We start from the raw sequence: 14191 nt of genomic DNA on the forward strand, positions 1-14191 counted from the left end.
TTGACAGCTGGGCTCGAGCAATCCTCCCACCTCAGCCTCTTATGTAGCTGGGACTACAGGCATATGTCACCATGCCTGGCTAACTTAATGCTTTGTAGAGATGGGGTCTCACTGTTTTGTCCAGGCTGGTCTTGAACTTCTGGGCACAGGCGATCCTCCCATGTTGGCCTCCCGAAGTGCTGGAATTACAGGCGTGAGCCACTGTGCCCAGCTGACCTCCTTGTTCTTTGTAATGGGTACATAGACTTCAGCGTTTGGATAGACCATTTATTTGATTCTGGTCGGCTACTGATGGACTTTGAAGGTTTCCATGGCTTTGCTGTGATGCGGGAAGCACCCTCGTGGTGTAGCTTTGTGTCCGAGTGGAATGTGATTCAGGAGCATCCCGAGTGTCACAGTCAGGTCATACTGGGTCTGCTACCCTACTGTCGGGCGCCCATTTCCCCGCCTCATCACGGGCTCTGGTTGCTCAGCTCTGTAGGTTGCTGCTCCTCAGAAAGATGAAAACGACCGTCCTGCTTCAGTTGGTTTCTTTCATCGTTAATGACATTGAGCAGCTTGTCCCTTCACTTGCCATTTGCGGCTCTGTGCCCTGTGGGTGGGGACTTTGCGATGCTCACTCCCTGCTTCAGGAGGCCTGTGACGAAGGAAGGAGCCCTTTACGTTTTCTCAGCATGTTGATTCATGTTTCTCCTTTATGCGGGGGCATTAGTAAGCCTTCCCCTACTTTTAAGATTGTTAAAAAAAAAAAAAAAACCCTCCCAGCTGGACGTGGTGGCTCACGCCTGTCATCCCAGCACTTTGGGCCGAGGCGGGCCGATCACTTTAGGTCAGGAGTTCAAGCCTGGCTAACATGGTGAAACCCCATCTCTACTAAAAAAAATACAAAAATCAACCGGGTGTGGTGGCATGCGCCTGTAAACTCAGCTACTCAGGAGGCTAAGGCAGGAGAATCGCTGAACCCGGGAGGCGGAGGTTGCAGTGAGTTGAGATTGCGCCACTGCACTCCAGCCTGGAGACAGAGCAAGACTGTCTCAAAAAGAAAAACCCTCCCAAATTCTGGTTCCTGTTTGGATTCTTCTTTTCTTCTCTCTCTCTTCCTTGCCCCCCTTCTCCTCCCCTTCTTCTTCTCCTGATTTTGGTTTTTAAGCATGTAATTAATTTTAAAACTTAAAAAGTGTTAGAATATTGAGTACTAACACTGACATTGCCTTCATATGTGATTTTAAATTAGGGACTGATTTGGAGCTTGTGCTACCGTGTCCTTCTTGACTACGTCTTCACTGGGGGTCACAGGGTTTCTGGGTAAGGCCTTGGCCCACCCTGGCTGCCTCCTGCACTAGAGCTCACGCGCACCGATGTGTGCTGTGCCAAGGAGAGGCTCTCTGCTGAGTTGGTGCCTGGCCAGGAGCAGAGGGGAGGAGAGAGATGGGTAGGGTGAAGGAAGGTACAGATGATGCCTCCCTCCCAGTTCTTGCTAATCCTTGTCCGTTAGCTGTGATGCCTCCTCTGGTCTCACCTGGCCAGGTGAGCTGTACCCTGTGACTGACGGTTCTCTAGGACGATGCTCTTGCAGTCCTTGGGGGACATTTTTGGCACAGTGTTGGGGTATGGAATTGTGTGTGTGTATATTGTAAGGGAATCTGGTAGTTTATTCTGCTAAAATGCACCCTTTTCTAACTCTGTTTCAGACTCTGCTAACACCAGATAGTAGAAAGAAAGTGTGTGCTGAAACGTTTGACGACACTGATGGTTTGGTAAGTGATGGCGTCTGCCTGAGAGCCATGGTTCCTTTTGGAATTGGCTCTTCAGAAGGTCTTGTCCTGGTGTTCCATCCCTCAGTCAGCAGCGATGCCTGTTCACTGTGTGACCTGCCAGGCAGGTGTCTGGAGAGTGAGGGAGGAAGGCCTGTCTCCGAAAGCTCAGGTGATTCTGCCTGGAGTGGTCAGGGTCTGTTTAGGGGATGCGGCTGTAGAGGAAGTCAGAGTGGGTGGGGGCAGGGGAGGCAATCAGCAAGGCGATGCTGGGTGTGGCTTGTTTGGTGGTGAGCCCAGTGCCCAGCCTCAGCACCGGCTTCCCTGGTAGGAAGGGAAGGGCCCCGGTTGAGGAGGTGCCCCTGCCTGGACTGTCCCGTGAAGACTGATACGCCTAGGAGTTCATATTGGGTTGTTGAAGGTGGTCTTTCACCTGACCCTAGGGGTCTTCGGGAGCTGGTGGGCAGTTGCTTCTCTTCTGTCCACTAACTCACACCCCCCATGCCCCATGTTCAGGGAGGTCTGGGGAAGACAGTGGCTTGGGCTGGGGTGAGGTGGACAGGGACAGCTCCCCGGGCTGCTGCACCCTTGCTCCCACCCCTGCCCTTCAAATGTTCAGAGTAGAAGAAGGGTCTCCTTGTTGTCTGAGATTCCAGAGCACCAGGCCACACGGGCCTTGCCACAGGCAGCATGTGGGTGCGAGTCCGCATGTCATGGCAACCCTAGAGGGCACTGGGGCCCTCCCTGTCATGGATGAGGCCATGGAGGCATAGCGTGATGAACTGATGTGGTTGTAGGCTATGACCCAGGCCACCCATTTTCTCTGGCCCTGTCCCCACCCCCTCCCAACTGTTGGGATGGGGCTGCCCGCCCTGCAGGGCTGCTGGGCCACAGGCTGGCCCGCCACTTCATGGGTTCAGTTTCCTTCTCTGTAAATGTGAAGAGGCACAGCCACCCTGGCAGCTTCCTTGAGGGGTTGGGCTTCCTCACCTGTGCTGGGCACACGCCCCACTGGGTCAGCTCGGGCCTGCGGGTGCTGTGGCATGGCTGTGCCTTTCTGCCACCCCGAAGGTGGCCTGGGCTGGCACAGGACATGTCCTTGTGCTGTGCAGGATTGTAGGCTCCGGGGGACTCACCCTGTGCAGAATGCCGCCCTCAGCCTCATACCCTGCCGTCACCATGGGGCACCGACTTCAGTTTGACACTCTCACTGGGCATGGGAGGTGCCCTCGGTAGCCCTGGGAGGGACCGTCTTTGGCTCAGCACCCACCTGTACAGGTCTCTCGTTTCCAGCTTGTTTACGTGCTCAGATGGAACCAGAAGAGAAGAGATCATCAGAAGAAGCTGCTGTTTGATTTGGTGGAGGGCCCACCTGTCCAGGGCCCCCAAGGCCCACTCCTGCTAGATCTGGTGTGGAAATAGAGTAGGAAGTGAAAATCTTGGGGGACTGATCCCGTCAGTCATACCAAGCTGGGGGAGCCTCAGCTACTTCTACGCCAACTTCTGTGGCCACTCCTGGAGATGTGGATTAAAGGTTGATGCAGGTGTGTCTGTGTTAGAAGGTGTTTCCAGATGTGACTTTAGCTGTAAGAAACAGGATATGTAAGTCCTTGTGTCCCCTTTAGAAAGCCAGGTTGTGACTCCTACTGCCTCGGGGTGCCTCGGCCCTCCTGGTCTTGCCCAGGCTGGGATTTTCCTGGCTGCAGCTTTCACATCATAGATAGTCTCATACACAAGACCATTTGCAAAGGACATGCTGAAGATTAAGACATATATCCTATCGAGACCATCCTGGCTAACATGGTGAAACCCCGTCTCTACTACAAATATAAAAAATTAGCCGGGCGTGGTGACAGGCACCTATAGTCCCAGCTACTCGGGAGGCTGAGGCAGGAGAATGGCGTGAACCCGGGAGGTGGAGCTTGCAGTGAGCCGAGATCGCGCCACTGCACTCCAGCCTGGGTGACAGAGCAAGACTCCGTCTCAAAAAAAAAAAAAAAAAAAAAAACATATATTCTAGAACTTGGGTTGAAGTGGAAGCAAAAATCACTTGTAAGGGACTTTTCCCAGCGTGAAGTGGCTCATATAAGCAGCTTTGCCGGCCTTTGGGTGGGGACGAAGCAGGCACTGTGGTTCCCAGTGTCACTGTGAGCCAGGCCCTCTGATGCTGGGTCCTGGAGAGAGGACAGTCTCCACAGGAACCTGACCGTCAGGGCTGTGTGTCCACCCAGTGAGGGCTGGGACCAGATGGTTCCGGGAAGCCTGGCTTAGATTGGTCTGGGGTGCTGGGGTCTTTACTGCAGGCCTGTTGGACATGACTGGGAACACAGCCTGGGGGCCATCGCCTTCCAGCAGCTTCGCCCAGAAGCATGGGTATAACAGGCAGCAAAGGGCTCTGCGTCCTCAGAGGAGGGAGCACAGGTTGGCTTGGACATCTGTGCAGGGGAGCCAGAGAGCCACAGGATACAATGCTGTGTCCTGCTTGTGATTTCTTAGACCCAAACTCTTAACACTTGCATGTGCTTAAGGGGAGTTGAGTGCAGAAAGTGAATTCCTTTGAGTTTGGTTGTTGTTTTGATACCACCTGCATTTAAGCTCTTCCTTCTTAATTTCAGACAACCCTGTAGTCTTCATAAAGTGCACTGTATGGGTGCTGCCCAGCCTCCCTAGGGTCTGAGTGTGCCCCACTGCTTGGAGGCAGGGCTGCTTCACCTGCACTGGGATGGAGCCCTGCTCATAGGAGCTGGGCTTTATTTTTAGCAGGTACAGTTCCACGTCTCACAGAGCTGAGAGCAGAAAGACTGTAGATTTAATTAAATGACACTGAAAGGGGAGGTAATTACTTCTGCATGTTTCAGGAGGCCCAGGAGGGTGTCCCAGGTCCTCTGCTGCAGTCCTGTGAGGCTGTTACCTGGAAAACGCCCAGGACCCCATCCCTGATGGGCACTCAGGGTCCTGGGCATTGCTCTGACTAATGATGAACGATGTGAGCTTTCTTCTCTGAAGCCTGGCTTTGGAGATAAGCCATGCAGTCTAGAGACAGTGCAGCAGGTCACTGCAGAGGAAGCATGGTCAAGCTCTGCATCCCAAAGCTGCTTTAACGGGACAGGACACAGGGCGTGGTGGCTCATGCCTGTAATCCCAGCACTTTGGGAGGCCGAGGCGGTTGGATCATCTGAGGTCCAGAGTTCGAGACCAATCTGGCCAACATGGCGAAACCCCTGTCTCTACTAGCCGGGCATGATGGCTCATGTCTGTAATCTCAGCCACTTGGGAGGCTAAGGCAGGAGAATCGCTTGAAACCAGCAGGTGGAGGTTGTAGTGAGCTGAGATTATGCCATTGCACGCCAGCCTGGGCGACAGAGTGAAAAGGCTGGGCACAGTGGCTCACGCCTGTAATTCCAGCACTTCGGGAGGCCGAGGCTGGCGGATCACAAGGTCAGGAGATCGAGACCATCATGGCTAACACGGTGAAACCTCATCTCTACTGAAAATACAAAAAATTAGCCAGGCGTGGTAGCAGGCACCTGTAGTCCCAGCTACTCAGGAGGCTAAGACAGGAGAATGGCGTGAACCCGGGAGGCAGAGCTTGTAGTGCCGAGATCCTGCCACCGCACTCCAGTGTGGGCGACAGCAAGACTCCATCTCAAAAAACAAAAAACAAAACAAAACAAAAAAACAGGTCAGGACATGTAGGGTACTAGCACCATCCAGCTGCCTCTTGCACACAGGAGGGGCCAGCGGCCAAGGGTTCATTTATAGTAACCAGAAGCTTCCACACCCTCAACACACTCAGATCCATAGCACCTCCTCCTACCAGTGGCTGTGTGGGTGGTACTGCCTCCCTATGCCTCATAGGCTCCCTGTTCGGTGTCCTAGCTGGACACCACACCTGACACGGAGCACCAGAAGTGTGGCTGATCAGAGCCGAGATGCCTTGAGCAGTTACAGAGAGTTTGCACACAGGAGGCAAGATGCACTACCTTGTTCATGACCTGCGTGCATGACATGTAGAAGGATTGTATTTTGGATATGTATTGGGTTAGATAAAATATATTACTAAACCAAACTTAGTCTTTTTTTAAATGAGCAAATCCAAATTTATTTTAATGTCATGTCATTGTCAATGTGTTTAAGAACCTCGTAAGTTAGTGGGAGCCCTAGTTTCGTGGGACAGCATGCCAGAGGTACTGAAATTTGTCACCTTTCTCTACAAACCCCCAGCAATCCAATCCAAGTCCGTAGCTCCAGAAAGCCAGGAGTCAGTCTACTCCTCTGGTTCTCGGTTTTTCTTTCAAGGGAGGGAGATCACAATGTTTCAAACAGGGAACAAAACCAGTTGAGCTTCCAGCTCAGGTTTGTGTAAGATGGAGCGAGGGAAGACCCACTCCAGAGAAAAGGGTAAGGTGGAGATGGATTATTTCTTTACAGCTTTGTGAAAATGGAAGAAAAAAGATGGACAAATGAGGATCCATTTCATAGATGAGAATTGCTTCATAAATGAAGGCTCCAGCTCCTAAAATGGGAGGGGCCTGACTGGACAGCCTGAATCAGATGAGGAGTTGGCCACACTGAATAAAACAATTTGAAAATAATCCTCCTAATTTTGAAGCCAGATAAAATACTTGGGGAGAATGGAAAAGAAAGGAAAAGCCCCAAACAGGTGGAAAATGCTGACATCAGAGTAGTGTAAAAAAATTTAACCGAGTTTTCGGTGGTGGTGGCTAATTTAGCCCTGTTCTATGATAGGGTCACAAACTTTGACCAAGCAGAGAGTAGTAGAAAAGGCTAGAAAGAGGGGCTTGAAGACGATGAATTTTGACTCCTGATTTTATTATTTGACTCCTGATTTTATTATTTCATTTCTTTTTCTCATTTAAAGTAGTCTTCTGTGGTTGGGAAGCCTTGCCTCCCAAGACCGGAGTCAGATGGAGCTGGTTGTTGTTGGAAGGGGGTGGGTTGGGGAACTGGGGTGGGGGCAGGGAAGACCCCGCTCTTGCTGGTGGTCCTAGGTGGAGGAGAACTGCACTTCCCAAAGTCTGGGGTGTAGGTGGGAAGGGGATAGGCAGGAGCAGCAAGCTGGGGAGATGGGACCACCTCCGTCTCCCAGCTCATTTTCTTCTAATCGTTCCCAGTGGTGGATTTTCTGCAGTCCTTGGAGGCTTCTTTTTTTTTCTTTTTTCTGGGTCTTTTCGACTTGCAGAACTCTGGAGGAGGGTCTTTAGCTCTGCATCCTGGACCTCCATCTCAGACTTATGGAGGTCAGGCTGGAGGGCCACTGTTTATGAGCATGGGCCATTGGGCACGAGGCAGAACTGTAAATTTAAACTGGGCAGCAAATGCCCCTCCTTCTCATAGAGAACATTAAATGGTTGCAGCAGTCCACGCTTGGGGCACTCCACCACACCCATGACCGAGCCTTCTTCTCATCTTCAAATGCTCGGAAAGTAAACGGCGTATCCGTGCAAAATGCCTTTCCACCTTCACTGAAGAAGGCACGTCAGGTTTTCATTTTCAGTCCATACTGTCTGGAGGGGTCTCCGTTTTGTAAATAGTGGTCTCTGTCCTGCATCCTTTTTTTTTGGGGGGCCTTCCTCTCCTGAAGCTGAGGAGAAAATCCACAGCATATGCTCATGTACCTCAAATTCAGCTTTTTCACGGTCCTTCTTCTGCTGCTCTGTGGGAATTCTGGTAATGGATTTTTTCTCCGTCGATGACGTGCTGCCTGAACTGGTGTGACAGGCATACCTTCTGTTGGCATGCAGTTAAATGGAGTGGGCAACTTTGTTCCCGTCTCTGTCCTTGGTGTGTCTGAAATTTCCAGGTTTGACCAGGCATAGGGCACTTCAGCACATGTGAGCTACTAATAACGTCTGCCTTTCCTTCCTGTTATTTGGGTCCCTGAGCTACGTCAACACAAAAGATGAGCTACATTAGCGGTGAAGCCGTCCGCATGGACCCCAAGGCAATTTACCAAGTCACCTTCCTTGAGAATTAATCCTGGCCGCTCTTCAAGGGGAAAGTGACATACACAATTATAGTACCGAAATGCTGGTGGGAAAATCAATACCTTTCTTCCTTTTCCTTTTTTTTTTTTTTTTTTTTTTTTTGTGAGACGAGTCTCGCTCTGTCGCAGGTTGGAGTGCAGTCCTCCACCTCCCGGGTTCAAGCGATTCTCCTGCCTCAGCCTCCCGAGTAGCTGGGACTACAGGCGCCCGCCACCTCGCCTGGCTAGTTTTTTTTTGTACTTTTAGTAGAGACGGGGTTTCACCGTGTTAGCCAGGATGGTCTCGATCTCCTGACCTCGTGATCTGCCCGTCTTGGCCTCCCAAAGTGCTGGGATTACAGGCTTGAGCCACCGCGCCCGGCCCCCTTTTTTTTTTTTTTTTTTTTTGAGACAGAGTCTCTCTCTCCCAGTCTGGAGTGCAGCTGCACCGTCTCGGCTCACTGCAAGCTCCGCCTCCAGGGTTCATGCCATTCTCCTGCCTCAGCCTCCCGAGTAGCTGGGACTACAGATGTCCGCCACCATGCCTGGCTAATTTTTTTGTATATTTAGTAGAGATGAGGTTTCACCATGTTAGCCAGGATGGTCTCGATCTCCTGACCTTGTGATCCACCCATCTCGGCCTCCCAAAGTGCTGGGATTACAGGCGTGAGCCACCGCGCCCGGTTCTTCATATCCTTTTCTTTCTTGAAGATTTTCCCTGTTTCTTGCATAATGATGGCATCACCTTTCTCACTGAGGCTCAGTACTGACACACCTGAACTGGATGCTTCCACCAAGGACCGAAGTACCCTGTTGGTGATGTCGCCCCCCATCTTCTACCTGGTCATGACCAGGTCCTTGGCGATAGTTTGCTCCTGCTGCTCGTCCTCGCCTGACATCTTCCTACCACCACCACTGCAGCCTCGTTTCCCCTGAGCCGCTGCTCTGCCTCCCTTCCCAGTCGCAGGCTGTGGTTAGAGCTCCCTCGATCCGGAGAGGGCGAGCAAAAGCCACAAACTTAGTGTTTTAGCGTGACTTCTGGGAACATCTGAAATTATACCTGTGGCTTGCCTGGTGGGTGTAGGATCTAAACTGTTCTTTGGTGCCCTTGGATTTGACTTCCTCTCCTGTCCAGGCCCCGTCCCTGTAGTTGGGAGCTAGTGACTTGTAACAACCATATCAGGCTTTGAGAGTGTTTTTAGCCAGCTTTAAGTGCTATTACTTTGCATGTATGCAGACAATTACAAAATAGCCTGCTGGGCCTTACCAAATAGCCTGGTTTCACCACTGAGATTGTACGTCTGCAGGGCTCCCTGGCCTGTGCTTTCAGTGAGCACACCCATCCCCAACGGGCCCCACGCTATCCGGCCTTCGGTCTCCCTTGTTTTCTGTGGGTAAGACTTACACGGTGGATTTGCTGCTGATTTTCCGTGTCCCAGCTGTACCCTGAATGCGTCAACGGGCATGCTCAGCCTGCAGGTCAGTGATGGTTTGTGATGAGCCCCATCCTGCCTTCCCGTGGGAGGAGGGTCCCCATGTAACCCTTTCATGTCCTGACCTGCACTTGCTTTGGCAGCCCCTGGGGTCCCACTGAGGGGCTGCTCTTTATGCAGCTGCAGGACACACGCTAGAGTCCTGGGAAAAGCCCCTCAGGCACTCCCACATCTGGCCAGGCTATTTATATCCCTCAAAAGGGCCCATTTTTCTTTGCAGAGAGTGAACATGTGGGCAATGCTGTCATGCCCACCAGTGGAGCCTGTGAAACAAGCCCTTTCATTGAATAGCTTTCTGGGTGCGTCTGACACGTTCTCATCCATGTGCAGAGGACTCGCGGTTTTACGCCTTGTCTGCTGCCATTGTGTGGATCACTGTTCCTCGGAGTGCAGGCGGGCTGTGGCCCCCATAGCAGCCTGTTCCTGGTGCTGGGGGGCCTGGCTGGTCTGGATAGGCATACCTTGCCTCCCTGTCTCTATCCCACATCGCCCAGGGGAGGGTGGGTCCTCCATGGCCTGCCATGCCGCAGTTCACTGAGCTCCTGCCCTGGGTCCCATATGCCTGGGCAGTGGGGCGTCAGCAGAGGAAATAGTAGTCTACTGTGGGGGCAGACAGACCCCAAAGGAGATCAATGGGTCAGGTATGATTGCAGTCACAAGGGGGAAAAATAAAGCAGAAAAAGATGCCAGGGGCAATGGCTTACTCTTGTCATCCCAGCACTTTGATAGGCCGAGACGGGAGGATCACTTGAGGCCAGGAGTTTGAGACCAGCCTGGGCAACATAGTGAGACCCCCATCTCTATAAAAATATAGAAAATTAGCCAGGCATGGTGAAATGCACCTGTAGTCCCAGCTACTCAGGAGGCTGAGGTGGGAGCATGACTTAAGCCCAGGAATTCGAGGCTGCAGTGAGCTATGATCACACCACTGCACGCCAGCCTGGGTGACAGAGCAAGACCCTATGCAAATAAATACATCCAAATAAAATACAAATAAGTAAATACATAAAGCAGAGAAAGAGATGAGATAGGCTCTATAAGGGGAGTTGGGCTGATTGATGGAGCCAAGGTTGGTGCCATGCCTGTGCCTGGGGAGGAGCACCGAATGCATGGGGAGCACTGAAGTGGGGGTGGGGAGGGCAGTGGGCCGAGGCAGAATCAGGAAGGACAGGGGCAGGAGAGGAGGTGGTGGGTTGGGGAGGTTGAAGGGGTTGGGGAAGACCTCCGGCTTCTGAGGAAAATGGGCCATGGTGGGGGTGCGGGTCACCCGGTTAGGAGGCTGTGAGGTGGTCTGGGAGAGCGGTGCTGGTGCGGGCATGGTGCGGCAGTGCCGATGAGGAGTGGCTCCCTTTGGTGCTTATTTGGAGGTGCACCAGGAGGACTTGCTGCCAGCTTGGATCTGGGGTGGGTCATGGTGTGGGTCGGGGGGCACAGAATGCCCTGGGTTTTGGCCTGAGCCGTAGGAAAGATGGAGGCTCCACGTGGGGTTCTGCCTGGGCTCTCTCAGAGACGTCTCAGCTTTAGGGAGGTGAGGAGCATGGTTTGGAGACACGGGAAGCTTGAGGTGCTTATTAGTGGGGAGGAGGCTGTGGGGTACCTAAGCCTGGAGTTGAGGAGACATCTGAGGACTAGCCCAGGGGTTAGTCCTGACTGGAGCTGGGGCATGGAGCTCTCCCAGGGCAGGCCCCCTCAGAATGCCCTCGCTCCTTCGCTGTCAGGTAGGGACATGTCTGAACCTGCTCCTGCTGCCTGCTGGCCTGCAAGGGTCACAAGGAGAGACCAGCCTTCGGGGGCCTCTGTTGAGATTGGAAGGACAGATAGGCAGCATGCGAGAGAGGGTCGGGATTTGGACTGGCTGTCGGCTGCGGTGGGAGAGATGGTCTGGGCCTGGGAGGTGAGATGGACAGATCCGCAAGGATAGGACACATGGCAGGGCTCGGAAGGGAAGGCATCTGGGGAATTGAGGGTCTCCTCTTATCTCTGCAATCTTTGGGGGCAGCACCTATCCCACAGGGGCACGCCCAGCTGAGACTTTGAGTCCTCTGAGCTGGATGTAGTGTGAGCAGGGAGCCCGCCTGAGGCCTGAGTGCAGCGTGGCATGGGGAGTGGAAGGTGCATCCTGAGGGGAGGTACCTTCCTCCCCCGCCAGCGTGCCTGGCATACAACCCCCCTCTCACACCTCAGTCTCCTCCTGCTGCTGCCTTGTCTTAGAAGGTGCGGCCGCCAGGGTCCAGGATGGCCCACACCCCTGCCGAGGGGAAGTGGCTGCTCCTTTGTGCGGGGAGCCTCGGAGCCCTGGAGAAGTCCTGGGAGGCAGCCTACCCTCTCTGCCCTCCTTGGTGGCCCGAGAGAGGCCCCGTGGTGTTCATCATGGAGACGGGATGGTCTGTCTTGTTTTTTTAGCCCATGTTGAGTAGGGTGGGGTCATAGCCTTGTAGCAGGCCCTGTTCAGAGCCACTCAGTCAGTCTCAGGATGTTTTTGTTCTTTGGTTTTGCCCCTTGTGGTAGGACAAATGATGGCCCCCGAAAATACCAGGTTCTAACCCCTGGAGCCTGAAAGGGTGACTTTATATATAGAGTTAGAGTCTGCAGATGGGACTAAGTTGAGGATCTTGAGGTGGGGAGATGATTCTGGATTATCTGGTGGGTCTCAAGTACACTCAAAAGTGTTCTTCTCAGAGGCAGCAGAGGGAGATTAGACACAGACGGCACAGAGGCTACAGTCGTGGTGGGTGTGGGGTGGATTTTATCTGCCAATTGGGCTGGGCCTCGGGGTGCCCAGGTAAGTGGTCAGGCGCTATTCTGGATGTCTGTGTGGGTATTCCTGGGTGAGGTTGGCATGAGAATCGGTAGACTAAGGCAAGCCGTGGCCCGGGAGGCAGGATGGGCAGACCCGCAGGGATAGAACACATGACAAGGCCTGGAAGGGAGGGGGTCCGGGACATGAGGGTCTCATCTCATCTCCTGCTGGGGTTGCAGTGCTTGTCCTGCATGGCACCCCCAGCTGAGCCTACAGAGACCTCTGAGTTGGACGCAGAGGCTGGGAGCATGGGTAGGGAACTCGCCTGAGGCCTGGGTATGGCGTGCAAAGTAGAAGGTGGGGTAGGAGGTGGCCCTTCCCAAAGTGAGTGGGCCTCACCCAATCCGTCGAAGTCCTCGATAGAACAAAAAGGCCCGGCTCCCCGAGTCAGAGGGGAGTTCGCCTGCCTGTGAATGGAAGCTTCACAGGGTCTCCAGCTTGTGGATGACAGATCCATAATCACGTGAGCCGAGCGCATAATAAATCTCTGTCTCTCCCTGTGCACATGATGTTGGTTCTGTGTCTCTGGAGAACCCTGACTAACCAAGGAACCACAAACCAAGCAACGCTGCTGCCACCAGAAGCTGGAAGAGGCCAGGAAGGGAGTCTCCCCTGGGGCCTCCAGAGAGCGCATGGCCCTGCTGACACCCTGATTTTGGTCAGTGAAACTGATCTCAGAATCCTGGCCTGCAGAACGTGAGGGAATACACTTCTGTTGTAAGCCATCCAGTTTGTGGTCACTGGTGAGAGCTACCGCCCGAAAACCATACGGGCAGTGTAAACGGTGCTTCCGTGAATACCCTGGCCGTGCTCTGGAGCTGTCATTCAGTGCACGGGTTTCAGGGAGCAGCACTCACCGTCCAAAGAGCTGTGTCTCTTCATTGTAATAGATCTTGCAAGATCTGTTTCTGAAAAGATCCAACAGTTCATCCCTCCCTGTGAGTGCGGGGAGCTCCCTGTTCCAGCACCCTCTCTCGGCGGTGGCGTGAGACACTATAGACCGACTTGTCAGTGTTTGGGGCAGAGTGACAGCTTTGTGGCCTTGATGGCGTCCCCCCAGATCCTGGTGAGTGTCACGTCCTTGTTGGATGTTCTGTGGCCGTTTGGATCTTCTGTGAATCGCCTATTGTGTGTTGTGACCCTGTTCTGTCAGGACGTTCAGCCCTCTCTTGCCAATCTATAGGGGCCCTGAATTTGTTATAGATACTGATCTTCTTTCTTCTGCTTGGAATACATTTATTCCTAATTCTCTTCTGTGCCAGTTTGTTTTATGAATGTATCATTTGCTGTCCAGGTTAACTCATTTTATGGTCGAATGTGTCTCTCTCTTCTCTTAGGGCTCGTGGGTACCAGCGTTTGTTAAGAAGATTACATGGGTTGTCTGGGGATTTTCTGGCAGGAGTTTTCTTGTTTTGTGTGTTTGAATTAAACTCTTGAACGTGTCTAGAATGCTTTTAACATGAAATAATATGCTTGGGGTGGGGAGGACAATTTTGTTTCCTTCCAGTGTGCCAGCACTAATTAGTCAATAATCCGTCCTTTGACCAATGAATTGAACGACAGCTCTGTGGTCTGTTAGGGTCTCATGTAAACTGGGTTCCGTCTGGGGATCCTCCTTCCCACTCACTGGTCCACTTGTCTCTTCACGTGCCCACATCCCGTCAGTAGTGGCTGCAGAGCATGTGCTGATAGCTGGGAGGAGTCCCCTTGCGTGCTCCGTGTGTGATGACGTGCTTTGTGAGCTGTGATGGCAGGAGTGCTCCTGCGTATGCCTGTATGTGTTTGCCTGTGTTTCTCCTTGTGACTACTGGGCAGAGCATGATAAGGGCGGGTGCACTGTAGCTGTGCTGGAGGGGCAGCCAGGGAAGAGGCCGTGAAGGTGGTGAGGGAGGCTCAGGTGAAGCAGGAAAACAGAGACCACCGGTGGATGCAGAATTATGTCTATGGTAGTTAGGTATAATTTCTAAAAGGCAAAGTGTCCAGGACAATAAATGTAAAACAGGTTTATTATGGGGGGAGCAATGAAAAGAGAACCCTTCGTGTCAGGGTTTGGTTTCTTGGATTTCCTTTGGGCTTGAGTGCCCTGACTCTGCCCGTGGTGGGGGGATGCATGGGCATGCAGTGGGGTGAGCTGTTACTGCACCTTAGGTGTCTGTGC

The 14191-nt window shown here is 52.9% G+C and overlaps 1 protein-coding gene and 1 pseudogene across 3 annotated transcripts in view; one reads left to right on the forward strand and one right to left on the reverse strand.

Annotated features, from left to right (window-relative positions):
• The first annotated feature begins 1691 nt into the window (after window positions 1-1691).
• Window positions 1692-14191, forward strand: part of SEMA4D (semaphorin 4D) — a 99556-nt gene continuing 87056 nt past the window's right edge. For all 3 annotated transcript variants that reach the window (XM_017876166.1, XM_017876162.1, XM_017876164.1), the window contains exon 1: window positions 1692-1757. The gene's annotated coding sequence lies outside the window, so the exon portion shown is untranslated. The remainder of the gene's footprint in view (window positions 1758-14191) is intronic.
• LOC108532258 (proliferation-associated protein 2G4 pseudogene) lies at window positions 6763-8692 on the reverse strand (annotated as a pseudogene).

The sequence above is a fragment of the Rhinopithecus bieti genome, unplaced genomic scaffold, assembly GCF_001698545.2.
Source record: "Rhinopithecus bieti isolate Rb0 unplaced genomic scaffold, ASM169854v2 scaffold_9919, whole genome shotgun sequence".
NCBI classification, from domain to species: domain Eukaryota; kingdom Metazoa; phylum Chordata; class Mammalia; order Primates; family Cercopithecidae; genus Rhinopithecus; species Rhinopithecus bieti.